General features: G+C 36.4%; 1 long non-coding RNA gene and 1 pseudogene across 1 annotated transcript; one reads left to right on the top strand and one right to left on the bottom strand.

Moving 5' to 3' along the window:
• Window positions 1-1876: 1876 nt before the first annotated feature.
• On the bottom strand, window positions 1877-2281 carry LOC122305712 (annotated as a pseudogene).
• Window positions 2282-19940: 17659 nt separating this feature from the next.
• On the top strand, window positions 19941-20502 carry LOC122305599. The gene is made up of 2 exons (XR_006241172.1): window positions 19941-20103; window positions 20221-20502. It is a non-coding gene; the product is annotated as an uncharacterized LOC122305599 (long non-coding RNA).
• The last annotated feature ends 6849 nt before the right edge of the window (window positions 20503-27351 follow it).

The following is a 27351-nucleotide window of genomic DNA, read 5'->3' as shown; positions in this document are numbered from 1 at the left end:
GGGGGTATTTGATGGCTTGCAAAATTTCATATTGCAGATTTTACAAGTTCGCTCGAGCGGAGGCTTTTGGCCGCTCGAGCGAATTCAGGCAGATTCAAACGCTCGACTGCCGCTCGACAGGGAGCTCGAGCAGGTTGCTGAAAAACGAAGATCGCTCGAGCGGAGACATTGGCCGCTCGAGCGAAATCAGGCAGAGTCGAACGCTCGATGTGCGCTCGATAGGACGCTCGAGCGAAATCAGGCAGAGTCGAACGCTCGACGCGCGCTCGACACCCCGCTCGAGCGAACATCGTATTTTGACAGATTTTAGGTTTTCCGCCGTGGGACCATATAAAAGGCCATTCTTCACTCTAGAGCCGCGGTTTTTGACTGGAGAACACTCTTTGGGAGAGAAAAACATAGCTAGAGGGATTCAAATCATTTGTTTTGGAGACGGAATTCCAATTTATTGCACGTACGTTGGATTCATACACGAGCACGGACGGGAGAAAGGCGTTGAATCGTTCTCTTGAGCTTTTGACGACCAGTTGAGGCTGCAAGGAGGATTTTTCAGTGTTTATTTTCTTCTTCCCATCTTCTCAGAACAATTATGGTGAATTCGTTTATGTTGAATTCCAATTCTAGTATGAGCTAAATTTTCTTCTTTCTAGGAAAACGATGTAACCTAATTCCGAACTATGCTTGTTTGTCCATGCTAATTTAATGCAATTCTCTCTTTGTTTATCTGATTTATTTTGAGTTTAATGCTTCTAATTAACTGGCCATTGATTAGATGATTATTAATCTTGTGATTTGCTATCGAAAGAGGGAATCATAGGGTAGATCTTGGATATTTCAGCATAGGTAAGTATAGAGATCGAAAGACTTGTATGAACCTGTGTAGTAATTAAATCATTGGTCTTATTGCGTTCTTGATTATTTAATTTGCATACTCTTGTGTGAATTGATAAACTAGAATCAATTCCAATTGACTATCGAAAGAGGCTTTTGGATGAATTAGAGATTTGCTAATAGACAAAAGAGGTTTAAGTTAAATTAGCTGGATGAGAAAAGCATAGTGAAGAATTATGGTGAAATCGATTTCCTAGAAGTTTTCTTCCCTATTGAATTTGATCTTCAAACATCAGTTTTACTTTCTTTGCTTATTTCTCTTGAGTTGATCTAGTTTTATTTGCTACTACAAAAACCTTAGCGATTCCTCTAGATAGAATTGAGATTAGCATAATTTTGGTATTTGGCAAGAGTAAGGTACCAATCCCTGAGGACGATACTCTTCTTATTACTTTACTATAAAACTACGATACTGTGCACTTGCAGTTTTGCACCGGTCAATGCCGCTACTAGTAATTTGGCGAATTTATTAACGGCATTTATTTAAACGCTGCCCCATTACGTTGCCAACGCGTCATATAAATTACTGGCATTTATTTAAATGCCACTAATAGTACATTGGCAGTGGCACATTAAATTTGTTAACGGCGTTTATATGATCGCCACCACTTTTTTAAAATAGCAGCGTTACGATAAATGCCGCTACTAGTAATTTGGCGAATTTATTAATGGCATTTATTTAAACGCCGCCCCATTACGTTGTCAACGCATCATATAAATTAGTGGCATTTATTTAAATGTCACTAATAGTACATTGACAACATATTGAATTTATTAACGGCGTTTATCTAAATGCCACCATGAAGTTTTTAAACGCTGCCACTAATTCATTGCCGACATATTTTTTAAATTAACGACATCAATATAAACGCCATTACGAATACGTTACAGCCGCATTGCATTAATTAACAGTATTTAAAAATTAGTACAATGTGCACATTGCTTTTTTTTTTTTTTTTTGTAAAAGGTATATTAGATTTTATGCCATATCCACAATTCAAACAGCCACACGTGAAAGATCATAAAGTAATTTCAATATTCATAAAACTAATGAAAGGAGTCAAAATCCTTAGACCACATTGCATCGACCTAAGAACAGTATTTCAAACACGATAATGAACTAGATTCTCTCTCCATTACTCTACTGTTGACGAACTTCAACTTTCTTTTTCTGCCAAAGGCGATCAAGCCCACTGTCAACATCTCCCTGAGCTCGAACAAATCCACAGAGAACAAAGGTGGAGAAATGGCCGTTGTACACGCCATTCTCATCCAAATGCCCGACGTTGATCTGAACGGAAGCATGGTCCTTTGAAGTAATCAACCTATTTGTAAATATGCATTTCCTAGGAATGTAAAGCTCGGTAATAAGCCCCTCTTCGTTCTACATCTTGGCTTCTGTGTAAACTACTTCTTCAAACCCTTACCAATCTGTGCACATTGCTTAAAACACCATATTCACTAATGTTTTCAGGAAGCGCGCAGTAGACCTCCATCTGCATAATGTCAAAAAATTTATGGGTAGTTCTTACAGCTTGGAAACCATATGCTATTAGATCACTATATTTGGTAATCACAGAAATGATACCACCCTTTTCAGCTTCAAGTCTGCACAGATATGCCAACCGTGCACCAGCCTTATATGGAGCCACCACATATTCGTAATATATCCCAGATCTAAGAACCTGAAAAGTCACTACGGAGACATTTGTTAGCAGTGAATCTAGGTCCAAACGGAAAAAAAACAAAAAAACAAAAAAAACAAATCTTTAAAAAAAAAAAAAGTGTTGATGGAAATGAACTCGCTATCTAGAACTAGATCAAGATGCATAGACTAATAGAAATATGGCAACCTGGTACCTGTATCACTTGATGTGCCATGGATGGAGTAATACTCATTGCTCTCTGTAAGTTAAAACGGTTAAATTTTTTAAAATGTTCCATAGCTTTTGAAATAGAGAAAGCATACACAGAAACAATGCCATGAGAATAACAAAGAAGATTTTTTATGCTTATATGCAGAAACACATGGCCCAACTGCAGCAAGACATGGCCCTCGGTTTGGAGAATAATGCTCTGTTCTTCTTGCTTAAAACAGAGGCTGGTTCGGTACTTATATGCAGGTGGTTGCTGGTTCTTGAATTGGCATCTCTGTGGCTTCCGATGCATCTTTCCAAGTGCGGAAGGTGGTGGCGTTGGTTGGAGGGACTTCCGTTGTGCAGGAGAGGACTCGGCTACATTGGGCTGCATCTCCTTGGTTGACGGCGTGTGTGTGGTGATGGTAAAATTGTTGGTTGATACTCTGAAGCCCTAGAAGCAAAAAGAAGGAATAAGATGTACTTATAAGCTGGAAAGCGGAACGTCTGCAGTGTGTAAGCCGTGGGAGGGAAATTTAAATTTTATGAAAATTTGAGGAACGTTTAGGGCGCCAACTTAGTTTTTGTTTTGACCATATTTTGAGGGAAATTATATGTGTGGGTATGTACGAATATTTGAGGTGGGCTGAAGGCGCCAACTTATAATATTATGCTTGCTTATTACTCTTTGATCTAAATATTCCAATCTTATGTATAATTGAGATGTTAATATAATATTTTTTATAAATTATATTATATAATATATATAATTATGTTATATAAAAGATAATGTTATTATAATTTTATGTTAATATAAAAAATATATATAAGACAATTATTAATTTATTATAATCTTAAACATGAATATTTATTTAATCATATGCTTTAAATATAACATATATATTAATAACATTTTATCGTTTAATAAATTTTCAATATATTCTTCTTGATAATTATATTAGTTACTAATGTATATTAATTAGTATATAATGTATATTAATTACAATTTATACTTTATGGCCTTATACTAACAATCTAATACCATTATAAGTAATATACTTTATGCTTATATTAGACATTCTGCTTGAGTTCGCTCGAGCTCAGTGTCGAGCGAAAGTCGAGCATTCCAATCTGCCTAAGTTAGCTCGAGCGCAGTGTCGAGCGTTCAACTCTGTCTGATTTCGCTCGAGCGCAGTGTCGAGCGAGTGTCGAGCGTTCAACTCTGTCTGAGTTCGCTCGAGCGCCATGTCGAGCGAGGGTCGAGCGTTCAACTCTGTCTGAGTTCGCTCGAGCGCCCTGTTGAGCGAGGGTCGAGCGAAAACATCTCACATGGTTTTATAAAACTCATGATGTTAATGTGCATCCATCTGGAACTCGAAGCAATTACTACACATTTGCATCCAATTCTTTGCCACATATAAAAAATCGATGCAAAAAGCCATATTCTTTGTAGTGCTAATACTATATCACTATGATACTATTAATTATAGTGATATAGTAATACTAAACTATTAATGATATAAACATACTACCAACACAAACTTTTCAACACGATACTATAATGCCAATCAAATTGTGGCAGCCTAGCCAGAGTACAAGGCTAACGCTTGTAGATCGAATGATTAAGAAATTTCTTAAGATCTTCGACAGCAAATATAATATATATATTAATAACATTTTATCGCTTAATTAATAAATTCTCAATATATTCATTTTAATGACTATATTAGTACATTAGTAATACTAATATACATTAGTATATAATGTATATTAATTACAATTTATACTTTATGGTCTTATACTAATACGTACTCTAATTCTATTAGTAATATAATTTAAGTCTATATATAAATTATTATATAAATCACTATACTAATACTATATCACTTATGAAAATGCTTGTACAAGGCTAATGCTTGAAAATCAAATGATTAAGAAATTGCTTAAGATCTTCGACAACAAATATATAGAACTTGATCACTAGACCTTAAAGAAACTCTTAACTTCTAGTTTTAAATAATAAAATGTAGTTCGATTGAAATCTTTCTTGAAACAACTTGACCACTAAACCTTAATATATGAAATATAATTCACTCAAATTTACTAGAACCATTTATTTGTCTAAAACTAAATTAAGCCGATAACTAATGACAGGAAATAAATCCTTATAATAAAGTCAACTAAGCTCTACTTATAGAAAATAAAGAGATTCTTAAATAGATTTAACATTCCATAGTTAATTATCTCACGCATACTTAAATCTTCAAGGATCTGCACCCATAAATGTCACATTCCAATGATCAAAGTATTTTCTCAATAATTATTTATAGCCATGTCGGGTATTTAATTTATTGCATGTTGATTATTATTTTTTTCCACCACCAGCGCTGGAATATCTTGCCGTTTGATCTTCCCCATAATTAACATCGCTAGGGTTGCCACCACACGTACACTTCTCTCGTGCATTACGTTCCGACAGAGCAACGGCTCAACAGAGCGTCCCTTCACATCGCCCGGCCTGATCACATCTTATCCTCCACAGAACAACGTCCCCACACGGAAACCCGCTCAAACCAAGTGCAATTTCTCTGTCATAGTGTCCATCGATTGATAGAAGACAGGCTCTGTTTTGTAGGTTCAAAACAGAGCACTCCATATTGTGCATATCGAAAGCCACGGTACACGGTAATACAGAGGCTGTAGTAGAGGGCGCCATATACGTACAGGTCAGTACCAAATTTATTGCGTTTTTATTTAGAAGTTGATGGTTTCTCAACACAGTTGATGGTTTCCCATTTTATTTACAAGTTCCCTAGCTACAAACTATTATCACTGATATAGTTATTTAAGTATGATTGGTAGATTTTCTTTTGTTTGGTTTCCATGAAAACAGAGAAATAGAACGAGTAAGAGCAAATGGTTGTCGGGGCGGCCTGTCTTCTTGTGTTAATGCTAATGGTTTAATCTTTAATGGCTTTTTTTTAGCTTTAGCGATTAGATCAAGGACGTAGCACAATTGGGCACAAAGCAATAATGTCTATATTCTAAGTTTTAGATTTTCGTATTTGTTTCATGAATCTGCTTTCTTTCGGACATGAGTTGTTGTCTTTGTTGTGTAGTTGTAAAAAATGTCTGATTTATGGAGATGGGGGGTTCCACAAGGCACTTTTTAAAATGGGACTTATTTCATTGCTAATGGTAATAATAGAGTTTGGTATACAGACACTGCTCCAGTGCCAACCATAAGATTAACCATCTTATAAGGTTATTTATGTGAGGGTTTGGGGAGCAGAGGAGAGAAAGCATCTTACTTCGAATTTCAACATGAATAACATTTGCTCATGTTGGAATTGTAAAGATGAAAGTTTGTCACTTTAATGAGATTTATAGATTTAACATCATTTGCAATACCATAGATATAAAACGCCCACCACCAAGTGCAATTTCATATGAGTGAATAAGAGCTTCCTCTACTAATTTCTGCTTATGTGATAAGCCCACCATGCCTTGATTAATTAGAGACTCCAAATCCAAAGAAAGCAACTGAAAAATCCAAAGAAATTATGTTTATAATATTCTTGTCTTAATACAGTAGAACATTAATACATGTTGAGGGAGAAATCTTTGTCTCTCAAATTGTTAACTTTTGGTGCTTGTTAATTTGTTTGTTGTCGGCTCCATGTAGTACACCTTACTTCTAGAAGGAAATTATTATAGGCCTTTAAACCATCACCATCGTTTAATTAAACCATCTCCCAATCCGTATCTCAACATGTATTATAATTTATTCTATTTATAATCGAAGTTTAAAATTATTGATGATCTTGCATTTTGATTCTATTTTGTTTTCATATTTATTATATAGTTAAGCTATGGATAGAAGTTGGATGAAAAAACCTCGACATACACAAGAGTATGTCGATGGTGTCAATGACTTTTTGAAGTTTGCATGCGAGCATTGTGATACAGATTCGCCGATTTGTTGCCCATGTAGAAAATGTGGATTGCGTAAGATGTTCATGCCCCACATGGTATATGATCATTTGATTAGCTATGGAATTTCTCAAGGTTACACCATTTGGCATGCTCATGGGGAGAGAATAGGGGAGGCATCTTACCATGCTACTGATGCCCAAAATAATAATGAGCAAATAAATGAAGGCTCTGGTGGGATGACAACCATGTTACATGATGTTTTCCCCATGTTTGATCCTGAAATAGTGGAGGGTGGGCCTGAAATAGGTGTAGATGCTGGAGAGGCTGGAGTGCAAAATGAAAATCGACAAGGTTCTAGCGAAAGAGTTAATAAATTTTACAATATGTTGAAAGATGCTGATGAACCATTATATGAAGGGTGCACAAAACATACTAAGTTTAGTGCTATTGTACGTCTCTGGAATATGAAGTGTTTGGGTGGATTGAGTAATAGCATATTCACAGAACTACTTGAATTTGTGAATAAGTTGCTCCCACCAGGAGCATCATTTCCTAAAAATACGTACGAGGCGAAGAAGTACATGAATGAGTTAGGTCTTGGATACGAGAAGATCTTAGTATGTCCCAATGGTTGTATGTTATTTTGGAAGGACAATGAGAATCTGGAAACATGCGTGGTATGCGGAGCGTCAAAATGGAAGCAAAAAGAGTCTATGGATGATAGGTCTAGAAAAGGTAAAAGAAGTCCAGCTAAAATATTACAGTGGTTTCCGTTAAAGACAAGGTTGCAAAGGCTTTTTATGTCATCGAAGACTTCTTCACAAATGAAATGGCATGCTATAGGCCGCAGTAATGATGGGGTACTAAGGCATCCAGCAGATGGCATGGCTTGGAAGACGTTTGATTCACAACATGATGATTTTGCGTCTGACCCCCGCAATGTTAGGCTTGGTTTATCTGCAGATGGCTTTAATCCTTTTGGAAACATGAGCATTTCCTATAGTACTTGGCCGGTTATGTTGGTACCTTACAATTTACCTCCTTGGATGTGCATGAAACGATCAAGTTTCATGCTATCGTTGATTATACCGGGACCATCATCACCTTCAATGAATATAGATGTATACTTAGAGCCTCTAATATCAGAATTAAAGGAATTATGGGAGGTTGGAGCACCAACCTATGATGTTTGCTCCAAAGAGATCTTCACAATGCGGGCGGTTTTAATGTGGACGATAAATGATTTCCCTGCGTATGGTGATTTGTCTGGGTGGAGTACGAAAGGTCGTTTAGCATGTCCTTGTTGTATGGGTAACACACGATCTAGATGGCTGAAACATGGAAAAAAGTTTTCCTATATGGGGCATAGACGATTCTTGCCAAGTGATCATAGGTGGAGAATGATGGCAAAAATATTTGATGGGACACGAGAAATTGATCCTTCACCTACTATGCCAACACCTGATGAAATTTTGGAACAGTTAGATGATTTAAATTGCAATGATAGAACAGATCGTAAAAGAAAAAGAGTTGTGGGGTCGACTAATGTTAAGGAACACTCATGGAAGAAACGTAGTATTTTCTTTAGTTTGCCTTACGGGAAAGATAATTTATTGCGTCATAATCTTGATGTGATGCACATAGAAAAAAATGTGGTGGATAACATTGTCGGCACACTGTTGAATATTGATACAAAATCAAAGGATGGCATAAAGGCGCGCCTTGACTTACAAGAGATGGGTTTGAGACCACAACTTCATCCGGTTATAACAGCTGCAGAGAAGACATATTTGCCTCCAGCTATTTTCACAATGAGTAACAAAGAGAAAGAAGACTTGTTGAAGGTTATACAAAATGTAAAAGTACCAGACGGTTATTCTTCAAATGTTTCACGTTGTGTCAAGCTTCAACACCGTACTATAGTGGGCATGAAGAGTCATGATTGCCACATACTGATGCAACAACTCCTGCCAATTGCATTACGTGGGTCATTATCTAAGAAGGTAATAGAACCATTAATCGAGCTATCTGGATTCTTCAGGGGAATTTGTTCCAAAACATTGCGGCTTGAAGATTTGGACCGATTGGAATCTAGAATACCTTACATATTGTGCCAATTAGAAATGATATTTCCGCCATCATTTTTCACGGTTATGGTGCACTTGACTATACATTTAGTTGCAGAATGTAAGCTTGGAGGACCTGTTCATTATCGATGGATGTATCCCGTTGAAAGGTATGCTATAGTTATTGAATTAAAAACACATAAATATCAGTTGAATGAGATTTGTTTTTTTAAAAAAAAAAATAGTAAAAGTCATCTAATGATTTATGTGGTAGGTACCTACACCGACTTAAGTTTCATGTGCGTAACAAAGCTGCACCAGAAGGTTCCATTGCTGAAGGGTATTTGTTGGAGGAATTATTGACGTTTTGTTCTCGTTATTTAGAATCCGCTCAAACGGTTTTCAATAGACCGTCTAGAAACCTGGATGATTCTAAAGAGAAAGTAATTGACGTCCGACTCGATTTTACATTGTGGACCCAAGCACATCGCTATATTCTCTTCAACTCTGATGATTTCACTCCATTCCGCATGTGAGTTGCAATGCTTAATACGTACGAATCAAATTATGTTTCATTCATATTGTGTAATTATAACATACATTTGTGATGTCGTGAACATATATAGGATGCACTTGGAAATAATACGGAATACAGTTGATGGGAATCATTTATCGAATGATGAATTACAGAATAGGCACGAAGACCAATTTTGTAATTGGTTCCAAGACTATGTAAGGATTACACCTAAGACCAATTTTATTATGCCTCTGTAGCTTTTTTTCGTCATTTTAATCAATGCTAATAATCCAACCTTTCAGGTAATGAAAATGGATGACAATGGAAGAAGTGAATTGGGCCATAAAGTCGTAATGCATTCTAAAGGTCCCATGCAAGTTGCCAAAGAATTTAAGCGATTTGTCATTAATGGCACAAAATTTCGCACTAGGAATTATGAAAATGGGAAGAAAACTCAGAATTGTGGTGTTAGTGTATGTACTGATCAAGATGGCCTTGCTTGGTATGGCCAATTAACACGCATAATTGAGGTTATGTATTATGATGGGTCCCGATATGTGTTATTCAAATGTGATTGGGCAGACGTTGCTCGGGGTAGAGGTTTGAAGGTGGACGAGTTTGGCTTTACTCTTGTAAATTTTTCTCATTTAGTACACACTGGTAGTCGGATAACTGATGATCCGTTTGTTTTATCTTCCCAAGTATCTCAAGTATTTTATGTGGCAGATGAAAGATGCCCAAATTGGGTTGTGGTTGTTAAGACAAAACCAAGAGACGTGTATGACACTGGTGAAGAGGAAGTGACTGACGATGATGAGGATGAATATTTAGTCAACGAATATTGTATTAACACTTCCAACCATGAAGCTATTGAACCTGGTATTGACGATGTTGTGTGGACATGAAATGATATAGATGGAATGACGATCGAAACTCCCCAATAGTGTTGAGTAAGAAATATATTATTATGTTATTATCATGCTCTAAATATTATTATTTTGTTTGATTTGCATATATGTAAATTTGTTTTTGTATAGGTACAATGGGTCCAAAAAAGAAGGCAAAGATGTCCATACCACAGTTGCGAAGACAATCTACAAGACTACAAGCTGTCCATAGTGAGCCACAATCTGATAGGGCAGCCCATTCATTACCCTCTGTCGATGGGCCACCCCTTTCCGTTGATAGGATGGTGGAGTCACCACCTTCTATAGATTGTCCTTCCCAACCATCATTATCTTCACAGCAAGGGACCCAATCTCCTATAGAACCATCATTATCTTCACAGCAAGGGACCCAACCTTCTATAGATTGTCCTTCCCAACCATTACCATCTTACCAGCAAGGGACCCAACCTTCCACATCGAGCCAAATGGGAGGCCAACTATCCACACACATGGAGATGAGCAGAGAGACCGAGCCATGCACATCTGTACCAATAGCACCTAGTTCGGAAGCAGAAAATGTCGATATGTGTTCTGACAATGGAGATCGCTTTCTCATCATCGTCGGTATGTTTTTGTTTTTCTTCCTTATTATTTATTTCACAATGACTGCAGATTTACGAAATACTAACACTGTAACTAAATCTATTTTTGCAGATAGTAATGGAGATCGAGTAAAGAGATTATTGCACTCTATTCATGACATTTGGCATCTTCCAGAAGGGGAGAGAATTGAAATGGAGCTCAACAATCTTGGTCAGCCCATCAAAAAGCAAGACTCAAAGGTGGTAAGGTTTGGTGGTCTGATAGCGAGAAGTAATAAGTTGGTTCCGATAATTTACAAAGATTGGAGGTCAGTACCTAAAACCATAAAGGAGGAAGCGTGGGGTCTTATAAAGATATATATGATTTTTCATATTTAAATATTATTATTATTTAAATAGGTATATTTTGAAAATTTTGTTAGAAAGCTAGTTACTCGTGTAAATTTATTTTGACTGTAGGGCAAGTTTAAAGTTCCTAATGACAAATTGGATGTATTCAAAAAATGGATACTAAAGGACTTGGGAAAGAAATGGAAAGACTATAAGCATGAATTGAAGAAAAAGCTACTTAATGAAAAAGACACCTCTGCAGCACAAGTTGTGGCAAGGGCAAGTCCCGATATGGTGGACTTAGAGCAACTAGCAGAGTTGGCCAATCTCTGGTTTGATCCAGAATATATGGTAACAATGCGTGTATTTCTATTATAGATTTATAAAGTCAACCAACTAGTTATTTTAATTATAATTCTCATAATATTTTACATGTTGCAGTCCAAATGTAATAAAAACAAGGAGTGTCGTAAGAAGCAGGTGGTTGTTCATAGTGGAGGATCAAAAAGTTTAGCAAGATATGCCCATGATATGGTATTTATTTATTTAATATTTATTTATTGTTGAATATTTGTTAGTTCTTTGTTTTCGATATATGTGTTTAATCTAAAATATTGGACGTAGAAAAAATCAACTGGGGCAATGCCAAGTCGAGCCCAGTTGTTTGTCAAGACCCATAAGAAAAAGGATGGCACACACTACAATGATGACACGAGGAAGAAAGTGGTATGTTTATTTTCAAATTTATAACTTTTTTAATTTTAAAGGATTTATAAATGAAGAATAATGTGTATTTTTTATTATCTATTACAGGTTGAGATGGAGGAACTTTTAACACAGGACACGAATTCTATAGACATGGGGTCTGGAGGAACCATGACTTGGGCATCAGATGATGTTTATTCAAAAGTCATGGGACCAGAATGGCCTGGACGTGTGCGTGGTTTGGGTTTTGGGCCAACCCCTACAAAGCAAACTTGTCAACATTCACTACCGACTTCAAACCAAGAAGATGGTGTATCAAAGGAAGAGTTTGAGAAAATGCGTAACGAATTAGCTGAATTACGGAACTTAGTAAACACATTCGTGCATGCACAGGTGAGCACCCCACATATGTTTAGTCGATATAAATCAACCTTCTATTGAAATTTTTGGACCCTCATTTGAATTTATATTCAGGCTTCAGGACAAAATCGAAAAGAGAATGAAGAGGAAGAGAAAGATGAAGAAGAGGAAAATTCTGAAGAGGAAGAAGATCAAGAGGAAGATGAAGAAGAGGAAGAGAATGAAGAGGACGATGATTGAGGGTCGGGATTATAAGTGAGACTATAATTGAGACTATATTTATGGTATTTGCAATATATCGACATTTGCTTTGTTTTGGTGGTATTCACAACTTTCCTTAATTGAGACTATATTTATGGTTATGCCATATATCGACGTTTGCTATGTTTTGTTAAGTTGGAATTAGGATGAATTATGAAATTAAAGGAGAAGTGTTGGATTATGCATTATTTTTACTACTCTTGTTGGAAGTTGTGAATCTTAGTATGATGTTTAACATATCTTGTCATAAAGTTTGCAAGCAACACACACTTTTTTTAAAAAAAGAATAAATATAAGATCCATATTAAAAGATTAAATTTTAAATAATAGACTCTATTGTTTTCAAAAGAAATATTGTACGAGACTTGCACAATTTTTGGGTGTATTTTCGTATCATTTAAATAAGTTATTTTATTTTATTTTATTTATTTTATTACCAATAAATCTATAATAGTTTTACCGGCGTTTCATTGATCAAATTTTGACATTTTATAAGCGCCGCCAATGTATATAATTATTTCCGGCGTAACAATATAAACGCCGGCGTAAAATTAACCAATGGCCAACATTTATTTAAACGATATAAACGTTGAAAAACTCAATACTTTGTCGGCGTCAACTCTATCAATTGTCGGCATTTTGTGAAACGCCGCTGATGTTATATGTTATTACCGCCGGTATATTAGAAACGCCGACAAACACGGTTAATATAACGGCGTATAATTAATAAATTATTGGCATTTGTTTAAACGCTAACAAAAAAAAATATTATTTCCAGCGTAACAATATAAACGCCGCCAACGCCATTAATGTCCCGGCGCATCATTACTATATTGGCGGCGTTGTTATATACGCCGCCAACGCCATAAATTATTACCGACGTAAAAATTTAAACGCCAGGAAGTTCAATAATTTACTAGCGGAAAAATTATTCGCCGGAAAATTTATATATCTACTGGCGCATAAACAAACGCCGTGCTTATAAACGCCGCCAATTTAGCCTTTTTTTGTAGTGCTAGCTTTTGAGGTCGTGAGTTTTTTCTTTTTAAAGGTTTCACAAAACTCAATGCATGTGACATGGACTATGAAACCTTATGGTTTCATGAGACACATGCAAATCCCGAAACTTAATCATGATCACATAGCAAATAATCATGCACATCCATGTACATTTTGTGTTAGAGCTTGAAAATATTAGAACATACGAACATGTTCTCTATCATAAATTCTAAGGCATTCGGTTACAAGCAAGAAGTGAACATAAACAATTCCATATACAACTTGCAATGGTTGAGTCACATCAACACTAGCATGCAAGAGAATTCATTTCATGTCTTCAAAACTTTAATAAAAACATACTAACTCTTCATCTATGGTCAAGGCCAAAACCTCCTAGTCTTAAAACATGTTACATCTATTCTCATGAACTTAGAATCTTCTAATATGATTAACCAAACTTTATCCATAAATTTCCCATGTATAGCCGAAACTTACAAATGAGCATGCTTAGGAAAAACAAGCATTTTTATGAGTTTAATCCTTTAAAAGATTAGGTAATGAACATTCTACAAATAAATCATGCAAAATACTGAAAACCTAACATGGCCTTCCACTTCATTTTCATCACATAAAATAACAACAATGAACACCATGTATGGCCGAACATATGAATATGTAAATTCATGGTTGAACAATCCTTTTCTTGGTTAACATCTTATAAGAGACTTGATAATACAAAAAACCACCGTAAGCATAAAATCATGCAAATTCGAAACCCTAACATGGCCTTTTCCTTCTTCATTCATGATATAAACTTAACACAATAACCACTTCAATCATGAGTTGAACATTCACACAATGGATCCGATTCTAACACATAGAAGAACATCATTTCATCAAGCAAAACCTTGCAACCAAACAACAAGTAAGTTCACATTGCATATACATAAAATATCAAGTTCAAGTTAAAAGTTTATTTACAAAAATCCACAATCTATAAAACAAGCAAGTTGAAAATATAAATACAAAATCATTAGGTTCAGTTTGTATAAAACCCATGTGTGCACGTGTAAGCTTATGGCATCTAGACCAAGGAAAATTTTCAAATATTTCGGACCTCCACTCCTTCAAATATGAAACTTTCATCCACTCAAACCCTAGTTTTAAAAACCCTAAAACCGTGTGTGTGTAGAAGTGCGTTCATATTTCTCAAAACATGAACTAACTTCTTCTAGCTTAAATGTGGGTATGTGAGCATAAGTTTATGATGAGCTTGCTTAGAACCGAAACTCCCCTTCTCAAGGCTATGTGTGATAAAATAGAAATATGGGTTTTTGGACATCATACCTTCTATGATTCTCTCATTGGAATTATCACTTAACTTTGCTTGCCCCCAAAATGGTGTTTGGAAGAAAAAAGAGTTATGTGAAGAGTGTTAGGATGGTGAGAAAGTGATGGAAAGTGGAGAGAAAAGTGATGGCCGAAACTTCACAAGAGAATCCTCTAAGTGACTAAAGAGATGAGATTTTCGTTAGTACTCCCTCCTTTTTATAGGAACAAAAAGCTTCTTGTACAAGCCAAGTCATGTGCATGGATTCCAAATGGCACCTCACCCTAGGGCCTCTTCCTCTTCCTCATCATTTGAGTATGTTGGAAACATAATAGCACTTTTGGACAAGTGGCGCCTTTTCCTATAAAACTGAAACCTTATTCCATTTTTGCCATTTGTCTTTTGTCTTAGTTCAATGAACCTCATGGCCATTTGGTCTTTTCTCTAGCTAGGATTTTCCTCAATCTCCTACATGTGTACATGTCTGCCAAGCGGCATGTGAGAGTGTGGGTGTGTGCATGGTGGCCAAAATCTTCATCTTTTCCCAAGGAAATCTTCTTCCACCAATGTCTTAGACATTGTGTGATTGGTCACAAAATGCACCAAAACCCTAGCCCTAGACATCCACCTCAAGGAAACCTTTTCAAGATTCCTTCTAGAAACCCTAGTAGGCGTGTAGCCGATTCTTCCCAACAAGATCTTTCCATTTCCCAAGACAAAGTCTTCACCTGGTAGGTGTGCATGCCCTAATTTCCATGGGCTGAGAGGGTACTTCATTTAATGCGGTAACCCTTCTTGGGTGTGGGGTATGGGGGCTTGTTCCACTAACCAAGTTAGCAAGGATGCATTGGCCCATCTCAATGGTGCTGGAGTTGTACCCTATTGGGACATGGCAATGTTTAGGGGTGAAAGCCGGTCGGTCCGGACCGGAAAAACCGACCGGACCGACTGATTCGGTCCGGACCGGACCGAACCGGCCTTAGAGCCGGTCGGTCTCGGTCCAACAAAAAAAATAATTTCGGTTTTCGGTCTGGTCCCGGTCTGTGACTTTTTTGGACCGGACCGGACCGAACGGAAATTGTTATTTTAAAATATATTATATATATTATTTTATATAATAATTGTATAAATAATTATGTAATTTTCATCTAAAATATTACCATTAATTTTAACAATATAAAACTTTAAATTTAAATTAATATTATAGTAGTTATTATCAATTTATTAAATTCACCATTAACTAATTAGTAGGTGAATTAACTAATTACTAATATAATTATTATCTATAATCTAATTAAAGTTATTAGATAAACAAGTTATACCTAAGTTGTAACTTGTAACTTTGTAAATATAAATCAAGTATAAATTTTAATTAACTATTAATAACTAATATATGATATCAATTAAGTAACCTATCACCAATTCACCATTAACTATGTTACTATTAATTATTAACATATACAAGAGTCAAGACTACACTACATCTATGATCTAATTAAAGTTAGTAGATAAATTTTTTAATTAATACCTAAGTTGTAACTTATAACTAAATATAAAACAATTATAAATATTAATGTAAATTTTAATGAACTAATATATGATATCAATTAACTAACCTATCACCAATTCACTATTAACTAATTATAGTTTATTAACATCTACATCTATGAATCATGATTCATGATCATATAAAAAAATTTGCCTCTATAAGTTTAATATAGCTCATTAATTCATTAACATACTATAAGTCTATGTCTCTAAGTTAGTAATGATTAATGAATCAATAATTTAGTAATTAACAATTTAACATCATCAATATAAGTTTAATTAATTATTTTTTGAGTTAATGAAATAATCCACATTATTACATCAATTAGTTTACTTAACTTTAGTTTTATTAATTTAAATATTTTCTAATTTATATGCCAAGAAGATAAATAATATTGGATGCTTACTGTTGGCATTATAGAAAACGGCGCCGTTTAATGTAAATTTGGACCTAAACGGCGCCGTTTAGGTCCAGGGGAAACCAAAATTAAAACCGGATTGCATGAAACGGCGCCGTTTCATGCAACCCAGTTTATCTTTTTAAAATGAGCCGGTCTGTGAAACGGCGCCGTTTGGAGTTATTTTAACTTCAAACGGCGCCGTTTTATCCCATTAATATTCGACCGAACCCTTCTTCCCCCCCCCCCCCAGCTCATCGATTCCCCATTTCCCCCCATTACTTCAGCCGAATCAGCCCTAACCCTCACACGGCCGACCTCTACTCAGACCACAGCAGACCCTTGGCGTCGCACCCTTTCCGTCGCACCCTGCTGCTCGCAGCCCCTCCGTCGCACCCTTCCGGTTCCCACAAACCAGCCGGTCCGTTCAACGAGCAGCGGCAGCTCGCCGTTTCCCCCCCCCCCCCCCAGCTCGCCGGTCCATTTAAAGGTAATAATAAATGCTTCGTAATAAATACCTTCCCCCCCCCCCCCAGCTCGCCGTTTCCTTCAATTAGTATTGATACCAGTTAGTAGATAAATGCCTCTAATATTTATTTCAATAAATGTGTTGATACCAGTGTTTAATAAATACCTCTAATATTTATTTCAATACCTTCCCCCCCCCCCAGCTCGCCGTTTTATCCCTAAACCATATTTTTTGTTGATAATCAAAAAATAAGGGAAATATTATTCCGTGTGAAATTTCTTACCGAATTTCATTATATTTTTTAAAAAAATAAAAAATAAACAGAAACAAATGTTGCTGTTTGGTGAGGATTGGGGGTGAGAACCCTCTGTGGTTCTAGAAGTTTGCAAGTTGGAATTTTTATAGGAATTTATATCTATATCTTATATGTTATTTTGTTGATCAGTTGATATGATGTTGAGTGTGTGTGTCAATAAATTAATTTAATATTTTCTTCCAGTGTGTGTTTGTTGAAGTGATCAATTCATAAATTATTTGAGAATCATCTTGAATTTATTATCTTTGATTGATATTTTTAGGTTATTTTTTTTCTCCTGTTTAAGACCTAAAAGTTTGCAAGTTGGGATTTTTATAGGAATTTATATCTATATTTTTGTAGATGGACCAGATTCAAGACTCTACTACAGATGATGTAGAGTCAAGTATGCCTACACAAAGTGGTACAGCCCTACCTCCACTTGCACCCAATGTAAGTGGCAGACATAGGTCAATGGTTTGGGATCATTTTACTAGAATACCAAACGGTGATCCAAGTAAACCTAGGGCTAAATGTAATTATTGTACTGCTTCGTATGCATGTGATACGAAGACCAACGGTACAAAGTCCATGAAATATCATATTGAAAAACAATGTAAGAAATGTCCTTTTAATAGGATGGATAAGTCTCAAACTACCCTAGCTTGGAAGGGGGATGGAGGAAGTGGTAGTGGAGAACTTGTGTCTATAGCATTCAGTGTTGATGCTTGTAGACAAAGCTTAGCAGAGATGATAATTCTTGATGAGCTACCCTTTAGGTTTGTTGAGGGAGAGGGTTTCAAGAAGTTTATGCTTATTGTTTGCCCTAAGTGGGTAACGATTCCATCTCGTGTTACGGTTGCAAAGGATTGCTTTAGTGTGTATACTAGGGAAAAAAATAAGTTGAGAAGTGCTCTTCAAGGGCAACGAGTTTCCCTCACTACGGATACATGGACATCTCAATTATATGTGTCTTACTGCACACTTTATTGATGATGATTGGAATCTACACAAGAGAATTCTTTCTTTTTGTTTGGTTGAGAATCACAAAGGGGATACACTTGGTAAGGCCATTGAGATGTGTTTGCATGATTGGGGGCGACCAAAATATCTTGCTATCACACTTGATAATGCAAGTTCTAATAATGGTGCAGTTTCTTATTTGAAGAAAAAAACCAAGTATAGGAAGGATACTATTTTGGAACATGAATTTTTGCATGTTCGATGTTGTGCCCACATCTTAAACTTAATAGTTCGTGAGGGGTTGAGGGAATTTGATGAGTCTATTGCAAAGGTGAGAGGTGTTGTAAAATATGTGAAGTCATCACCTCAAAGGTGGAGTATGTTTAATAAATGTATACAGTTGGAAGAAATTACGTGTAAAAGTGGCATTTGCTTAGATGTACCAACTAGGTGGAACTCCACCTATCTTATGTTAGAGAGAGCAATAAAATTTCGAAGAGTGTTTGAACGGTTGGAAGAAGAGGATTCGGCTTTCCTTACTAGTATTGGAGATGATGATGACGATGATGAGGAAGATGTAGAGCAAGTTGTGAATAGGAGAACGTCAAAAAAGTTGGGGCCTCCCAATAATATTGATTGGGAGAAGGCAAGGTTGTTTGTAAAGTTTCTTAAACTATTTCATGATGCAACTTTACGCTTTTCGGGGGGTCTGTATGCAACTTGCAACTCTTTTTTTCCGGAGTTAGCTACAATATCCGGTGCAATTGATTTGGAGTGTCAAAATCAAAACCTTGTGGTGGGATCAATGGCCACAAATATGAAGAAAAAATTTAACAAATATTGGGGCAACTTGGAAAATATGAATATGTTGTTGTTTGTTGGAATTCTTCTTGATCCTCGGTACAAGATGCGATATCTTGACTTTGAGTTGGAAGTGATGTATGCCCATGATCCCACAAAAGCAGTTGATTTGAGTTGTTCAGTGAAGAATACTTTAACCCGCATGTATGAGGCATACCTTGCAAATGATGAGAATAGCAACTCTTTACAACAACAACAGCAGTCTAGAAGTTTATCACGTGAAGATGTAAATCTTACTGGTGAAGATGGCGCAAGTACAGACGTGGATGTTCGTGCACAGAGAATGGCCATATTTAAGCAACGGTTGCAGTCGGAGGACTCTCTTGAAAGTAAGTCAGAGGTTGATAGATATCTAGATGAAAAGTGTGAGACAGACAGTGCAAGTTTTGACATTCTAGTTTGGTGGAAGGTTAACTCATTTAGATATCGTGTGCTTTCAAAAATTGCACGCGATGTACTTGCAATACCAGTCTCTACAGTTGCCTCTGAATCTTGCTTTAGCACAGCGGGTCGTGTTCTTGATCCTTTCCGAAGTAGTTTATCTCCAATGATGGTTGAGGGCCTCATTTGTACACAAAATTGGCTTCGTTCTTCATCTACTCCAATCAGCCTTAGGACTATAATGGATGATGTGGAAGATTTTGAGAGGCAATTGGATATGGGTATGTTTATTATTTACTTCATTTTATAACTTTTATGATTTATATATGTAGTGAAAATTTATATAAATTGTTTTTTTTTTTCCTTTATTGTATAGCACTTGCTCAGGAGGGTGAAAATTCTATGGAGGCGTCAAATACAATGTCTACATCTAATGCAAATTCATGAGGTGAGAACTTAAATTGTTTTCTTTAAAATTTCAGATTATTTTCTTCAATTGTGACTTGTCCAATTTAGTTTTACTTTTGTATTGTCTCTCATTGAATTTTTGTGTCCTATTTGGCAGCATTTCGTTTGGTGGTGAAAGCTTTGACGGGATCAAGTGTTTGCCGTTTAGAGATCATATCTTAGTTATTTGTTATTTGTATTAGTTATTATTTAGTCACTTGTAATTCGTAATATCACTTTATTAGTTATTATGGCTAGCAGCCTAGATGCATGGATTGTAAATTGTAATATTTTTTATGTCCTTTGCTTAACTTTTTTTGGTTTCTTATTTTTTTTCCCTTTTATTTGGACTTTTGGATGTTTAGTTGGCATGTTTAGTTGGATGTTTAGTTAAGAATTAGATGTACTTTTCAACTTTTTTCCTTTTCTTTTGAAATATGGATGTTTAGTTGGCATAGAATTAGAATTTAGATGTATTAAATTTCATTTGATATAAAATATTGCAATTATGTGAGGATTTGACATGAATTTTTGGATTTTTTATTTTTGGATGTAAAAGTGGTGCTCTTTAAGTTTTAATGAAATCATAGGTCCTTTGCAAATCATTAATTTAGACATTAAGTCATGGATTTTTTGTAATTTATGGGTCTTTTTCAATTTTCTTTATTTTTTTTTCCTTGTAAAATCATTTATTCAAATTTATTGTATATAGATAATTTTCTTTTTATGCTTAATTTTATTTTGCATTCAACTCTTTTATTTTTAGGTATTTTTTGACATAAAAGTAGATAAAAAATTAATGTGATTTCACTGTTGGGCCGATTGGGCCCATGGGCTACATGGTCCATATTTGGACCGACGGACCGACTGGACCGGACCCCCCCCCCGAAAGGGACCGACCGGACCAGTCCTTAGTCCATTTCGGTCCGGTCCAGGGTGGGAAAACCCTGGACCGAATTGGTCCGGTCCGGTCCGTAAATCCCCCTGCGGACCGACCGGACCGGACCGAATTCACCCCTAGCAATGTTGGCCCGTGGGGTTCCCCTTGATGGGTCATTTTTAACCTTAAGAGGAAAGGGCCTTCAGGCTTGCCAGTTTTTGTTGCCTTTTTACAAATATTTCACCTAGAAGTTACCCCACAAAATTTTCTCACATGTGTGTCAATGGAAATTTAATTCACTTTCCTCTTCATTGTTTTCTTGTCCTTTTTTTTTTCCTTCTCCTTATGACATAAGCAATGGATACATTCTTTCTTCTGAGAACAGTTTATTGCACTACACTGGATCAGCCCACACGTAGTTTCATGTTAGTGCGGGAGGTGGGATTTGCCTCAACGTGCCCTTTTTGGGTGACATGCAACATCCCCTCCTTCACTCTTTGTCTCCTTCGTCTTCTATCATTCTGTCTCCCAATAATTGTCGCCCTATCCTCCCCTCTTTATATTTTAGCTCTTGCTTGTGTTTCTTCTTTCTTTTTTCCTCTTTGTGCTTTTGTCTATGCACGTTTCATCTTCCTCTCGTTCCGTTTGCTCTTCTACTCCAACCTTATCTTAGCCCTTTTATATTCACAGGCACACATTTTTGTTCTAATGGCTCCTAAGAACTGTCTCAGGCCTTCTTAGGTGAGCAGTCCTTCTGTTGAAGTCTTTGGTAGGTGGGGTTTTCGGAAGGCTACAGTCGGTCCACAACGACCACTCGAGTGGAGTAGGATTTTTTATAAGGGATCTCTAAGGGATCCTTGAATCTATCGACTTGGTGCCCAGCCCGGCCCATTTAAGTAAAGAACAAAGAGAGGTTAAGGTTATTTGGAAGAGAATGCACTAAGAGTTAGGAGTAGTTTTATTATGCAAGTTCTAAATTTAACATTCTTAAGTAAATGAAAGTAAAATGATTTAAGGTTATGAATGCATGTAGGTTGCCATCTGACACACACATGAATGGACTACATGAAATGAAAGTGGCATGAAGTCTAGGTAAGTATTACAGTCACTCTTCTAGAGTTTTCTAACGATATGAAAATGAAAAAGGAATAAATGCTTTTATGAGAAAAGTGTTCTTTTATGAAATGAAATAAAATGAATTGTTTTCTTAGAATGAAATGACGCTTTATAAATCTATGCTAATGTATTAATGTTCAAGTATATGTATGTAATGACCTTTTCTGGCAACCCATTTTTACCCACTTCAAGAATAGTTGTATACATGTGAATGGATGTTATATGCAGTATTTATTGTATTTATGTTCCATGAAATGAAATGATAATGTTTATGCTTTATGTTATGAAATGATGTTTTATGAAATGAAATGGACTGATGAATGAAAATAATGAAAAGAAAAGGAATGAATGAAAGGAAATGAAAGGACAAAAAATAAATGAATGTTTTAATGTATGAAGCTATGTAACGACCATGACTGAATGAATGAGTGATGATACCAATGGAGTAAGCATATTATAATGCTAGTTAAGTAGTATTGATAGTGCACCCAGTACTGTCCCTGACTAAGGGATTCCTAACTTGTTGCCATGGGTGGAATTAGATCTAGAAGACCACTAACCCTAACACACCGGGCGTAACAGTGTATAATGGCCTGTAGAAAAGTGATAAGAATAATTGAATGTATGAAACATTTTAGTTTTATGAAGGAATGTATAAGGTAGGAAATATTTTGAGGAATGAAAATCTTTTTAAAAGAAAAATCTCACTTTGTAATGCTTTCAAAGAAAAGAAAATGTTTTATGTAAAGTATGTATATGAATAAGAAATGGATGAATGAAATTTATGTTAGTATATTTTTACAGTATGAAGTAATGCTTACTGAGCAATCGACTCATTTTGTTTTTATGTGTGCCCCACCAAGGAATGAAATGAGGACGAAATGTCCAGACGGACACAGCCCAAAGAAAAGGTGACAAAAGCCTAGGCATTTTATATAACGTATGAACTCTTGTTTGTAAAAGGACTTTATATTTTTAATTAAATGAATTTCGTTGCAAGCCCAACTAAGAGTGGTGGTTGGCTAGGTTTTTTAGGGCAAAGTTGGTGCTGCAGCAAGGATTCAACAAAGCGAGGCAGCATGGGTGGCCAGGGTGCAAGGGCCTCCACTAATCATGGTGGCTAGCTTAGTACAAAAAGAGAGTTATACAGAGTGAGTCAGAATCGAGATCATATACACAGACAAAGAGAGAGGGAGGTTGAAATAGAGAGTGGGAGAACCACTTACCAGCAATGAATTGGGTGTTGGGTGGTGAGGTTGAGTAAGGAATTCCGTGCGGCAGAGGAGCTTGGTCAATAGCCTAAACAGGTGGCAACGGTTTGGCAACAAAAAGAGGGAGGGAGAGTTGGGACATTGGGGGGGTGGGGGATGGTGCACAGACAGTAGGTGGAGAGGGAAGAAAAGAAAAGAAAAAAATAAGGTTTTTTTATTTTTTATTTTTATTTTTGAGGTAGTTGGGCCTGCCGAAATTTGGGCTTGGGTCTTAACATGGGCTAGGATATTATAGATACCACCAAGTCTATGACATCCCTAGGTCTCGCTTGTTATTTGACAGAATCCATGACATTGGGATGTTGGCCACACGAGACATAGAACCCTCCCACATGCTTAAAATAAATGGTGTACAATTATATTTGCAGCGAAAATAAAATAAAAGAGCCGTAATTAATTCTAATTAAACAATACCAAAAAAAGTTAAATGATGTCCCAACCACAATATCCATAAATCACTTGTCTCAATCCATAAACAACAAAATATTATATTAATCCCCTTTAAAATAAAACAAACTTAGAAATTTAATAAAATGGGGCAAGGGCCCCAATCCTTACTCCTCTGAAAGTGCTGGATCTCCATGTTCATAACCACCACCATACCCATCCTCTACATCAAAATCACCTTGGAACCATAGTGGGACTACTTCAACACTTAAAATACATGTAGGTGGAACAGAAAATTAAGCAAACATTTAATACAAGGATAAATGATAATTATATAAAATTAAATATTTGATAAAATTTTCCACACAAAAATCCCCTCATTTATAAAATGCTCATTTTATAAACATGTGCACCACCGTTCCCCTTATGTGAACCTTTCACATACCTTAGCTCCCTTTGCTATACCATGATTAACAACTGTACATATGTGATTTTGTAACAAGGGATGCCCAGTTATACAACTAGCATGTTCCTCATGCATCATGTAGTCTATACCTATAGAGAGGCAAAAACGTTGACCTGAGGGCTTTATCGTCTCGTTCAAGTCTATTGTTGATCGGCGACAATCTAGAAGATGTCACTCAGTTTTATGTACTTTCAATTGATCAGAGGAGCACCATTGAGATAATAACTCTCATATCTGCTTAGGGTCGTGAAATGCACACACCCATAAAAGCAATTTAATACAAGATCTAGCAATTTTACGCATTGCATTTTACACACACAATTACAGTTGAATGGCAAGATAATCAGCAATAACTATCAGCTATGATGCAATAAAAAAATACAACATTTAATATACAACCAAAAAACTCATGGTGATAGATAGTGAGCGGCGGAGACTGAAAGGGAGAAGAAGAGGGAAATCCTAGGAGATTGAATGGGTATAATAGAGATAGAGGCCAAGAAAGGGAGGAGCTCACCTTGGCTGAGGTTGGATGTCATGGCACGACGGGGTAAGCTGTGGTGGCTAGGTAAAACCCAAAATTGATTTTCAATTTTTTTTATAACCAAGAGGGAGAGAGAACTAGAGAGTGAGGAACCAAAGGTTTTTACAACCCAGTCTTGGTACGCTCTACAAGCGTCTATCACTCACTGAGCAGGAACAAAAAAAAAATCATGTGAAAGCTAACCTTTTAGAAGATGCAATATCTAAAGGTAACAAGTGTTTGGTCACGAAGTTGTTTACTAATAAATATTATCATAAGGAGGTGTTCAAATAGACCATGAAGAAGGTTTGGAGACTAGTTAAAGGGTGAAGTTCTAAGACTTGGATCCAATTCTAATTTTGGTGGAGTTTGAAAATATAACAGATAAGGATCGTGTTATGCATGAAGGCCCGTGATCTCTTGATTAAAAAATTGTGTTGATGTAGGAATTTGTTGGAAGGCAGCAGGTTTATTGTATTCAGTTTATGCAAGCAATGTTTTGGGTAAGAATCCATGACCTTTCTCTTATGGCAAGAAACTAGTATGTAGGCAACTTGGTTGGGAGTTCTCTGGGTGAGGTGGTGGGAGTTGATCTTGAGAAAGATGAATTGGCATGTGGTGAGGTTATATGGGTTTGAGTCAGTCTAGATGTATCCAAAACTTTGTTGAGAAGGAAGAAAATTATGATTGGCGCGACCATGCATGTTGGGTTCATTTTACGTACAAAAGGCTGCATGATTTATGCTATTGTTGTGGCTACTTGGGACATTGCCATAAGGATTGTGGGAAGTGGTTGGCTGCCAAGGATGAATTTACAGTTATTGGCTTTCCTTATCGGTACTAGTTACGTGCACGTTTTTGTAGGTGGATGTGGTGTTGTCAATCATATTCAAAAGTAGTCATCAGAACAAACATCTCCGATGTCCTCTTCTTAACCAAAGAATCAAAATAGGCAATAATTGAATGAAGTGAGACAAGTAGAAGAAATTCTGGGATGGAAGGGAGTAACAGATATTATGGTCGAAATTGGTCCTGCAAATGAGGTTCATTATAGAGAGAATCATCAAAATCAAGTAAAAAATGACGCTGGAAATAATAGTTCAACCGCTATGGGAAGCTTTAAAATTAGGATGGCAACAATGGACATTACTTGTGAAGGGAGAGCAACACATAAGGAATCACGCGGGAATACCTTAATGGCTGAGGGACCTAATATTTCGAGTGTGGGCCATGATCAATCTTATGCCATGCAGGTTACAAATCAAGCGAATGAGAGCTCAGTAGATCAAGTAGTTTTAACTATGAGAAACGTTGGAGATGTAGTAAAAGAAAGGTAGAACATGGGCTGACTGAAGAAAACAATTTGGAGGGTAAAAGCAATAGAAGGAAAATAGCAACTCCAGAGGAAGAACAGGAGCACATGGGGTTACTAAAGAAGAGGAATAAATAATATGGGGTTTACTCAAATAAAGAACATGAAGAGATATTGGTGGTGGCCGGTTCCCAGCCCCATCGAACACCATGAAAATACTAAGTTGGAATTCATGTTGACTTGGGAATCCAAGTGAAATTCATGCTCTTTGGAATCTGATTTTGAAGGAAGGTCTTGATGCTTTGTTTCTTCAAGAGACAAAATTGTTAGCTAAGGTTATGGCAGCAAGAAAATTTAGGTTGGGATTCTCTATCTGTCTTGTAGTGGACAGCGAGGGTAGAAGTAGTGGTATTGCCTTAATGTGGAAGGATGATATTAAGTTGTCTATGCTTAGTTACTCAAAGCACCATATCGATGCCTTAATTAATTCTAGTGTTTCTACCACTATTGAGTAGCACATAACTGGTGTATATGGACATCTAGATATTGCTCAAAGGATGGCCATATGGCATTTGATTAGATCCATGAATAGAAGGGATGGACTTGCTTGGTTAGTCTTTGGAGATTTCAATGAGATACAAGACAGTAATGAAAAATGTGATGGAAGTGATAGAAGTGAGGGTCAAACGAGGGACACCAAAAATACGCTAAATGATTGTGATATGAGGGACTTGAAGTACCATGGGGTCCCTTGCACCTGGTGTAATAAAAGAGAAGGTTCAACTTGTATAAGTGAGAGGCTTAATAGCTTTTTAGCTGATTTACATTGGTGTTAGTGCTATCTTTTTGCTACTGTTACTCATGGGAGTGTGGCCTATTCTGACCATATCCCATTGTGGATGGAAATAGATGGTGGCTATGAAATAAGGAGAGGAAGAAAGCCATTTAGGATTGAAGCTATGTGAGTTGGGGAGGAAGGTTGCGAACAGATTATTCAAGATATGTGGAATGGTGGCTTGAGGGATGGGACTTTTGAAGAGATCATGAGGAAGATTGAAGGCATACAACTATATCAATGGAATAAACACAAGTTTGCTATGGTCCATAAGAACTTGGAGTTAGCAAAAAATGAACTTGCTAAAGTTCAGGATTCAGACCCTACCTTCTCAAAGATGGAAGCTCATGCTCAGGTTCAAGAAGAAGTCAAGAAATGGCTTGGAAGAGAGGAAATCATGTGGCACCAGAGATCCAAGGCCATGTGGTTACAAGCTGGAGGTCAAAATTCCATATAGTT

This window comes from Carya illinoinensis, chromosome 3 (assembly GCF_018687715.1).
Source record: "Carya illinoinensis cultivar Pawnee chromosome 3, C.illinoinensisPawnee_v1, whole genome shotgun sequence".
Classification (NCBI taxonomy): Eukaryota; Viridiplantae; Streptophyta; class Magnoliopsida; order Fagales; family Juglandaceae; genus Carya; species Carya illinoinensis.
The sequence above is the reverse complement of the archived record's forward strand: the minus strand, read 5'-3'. Positions and strand labels throughout refer to the sequence as shown.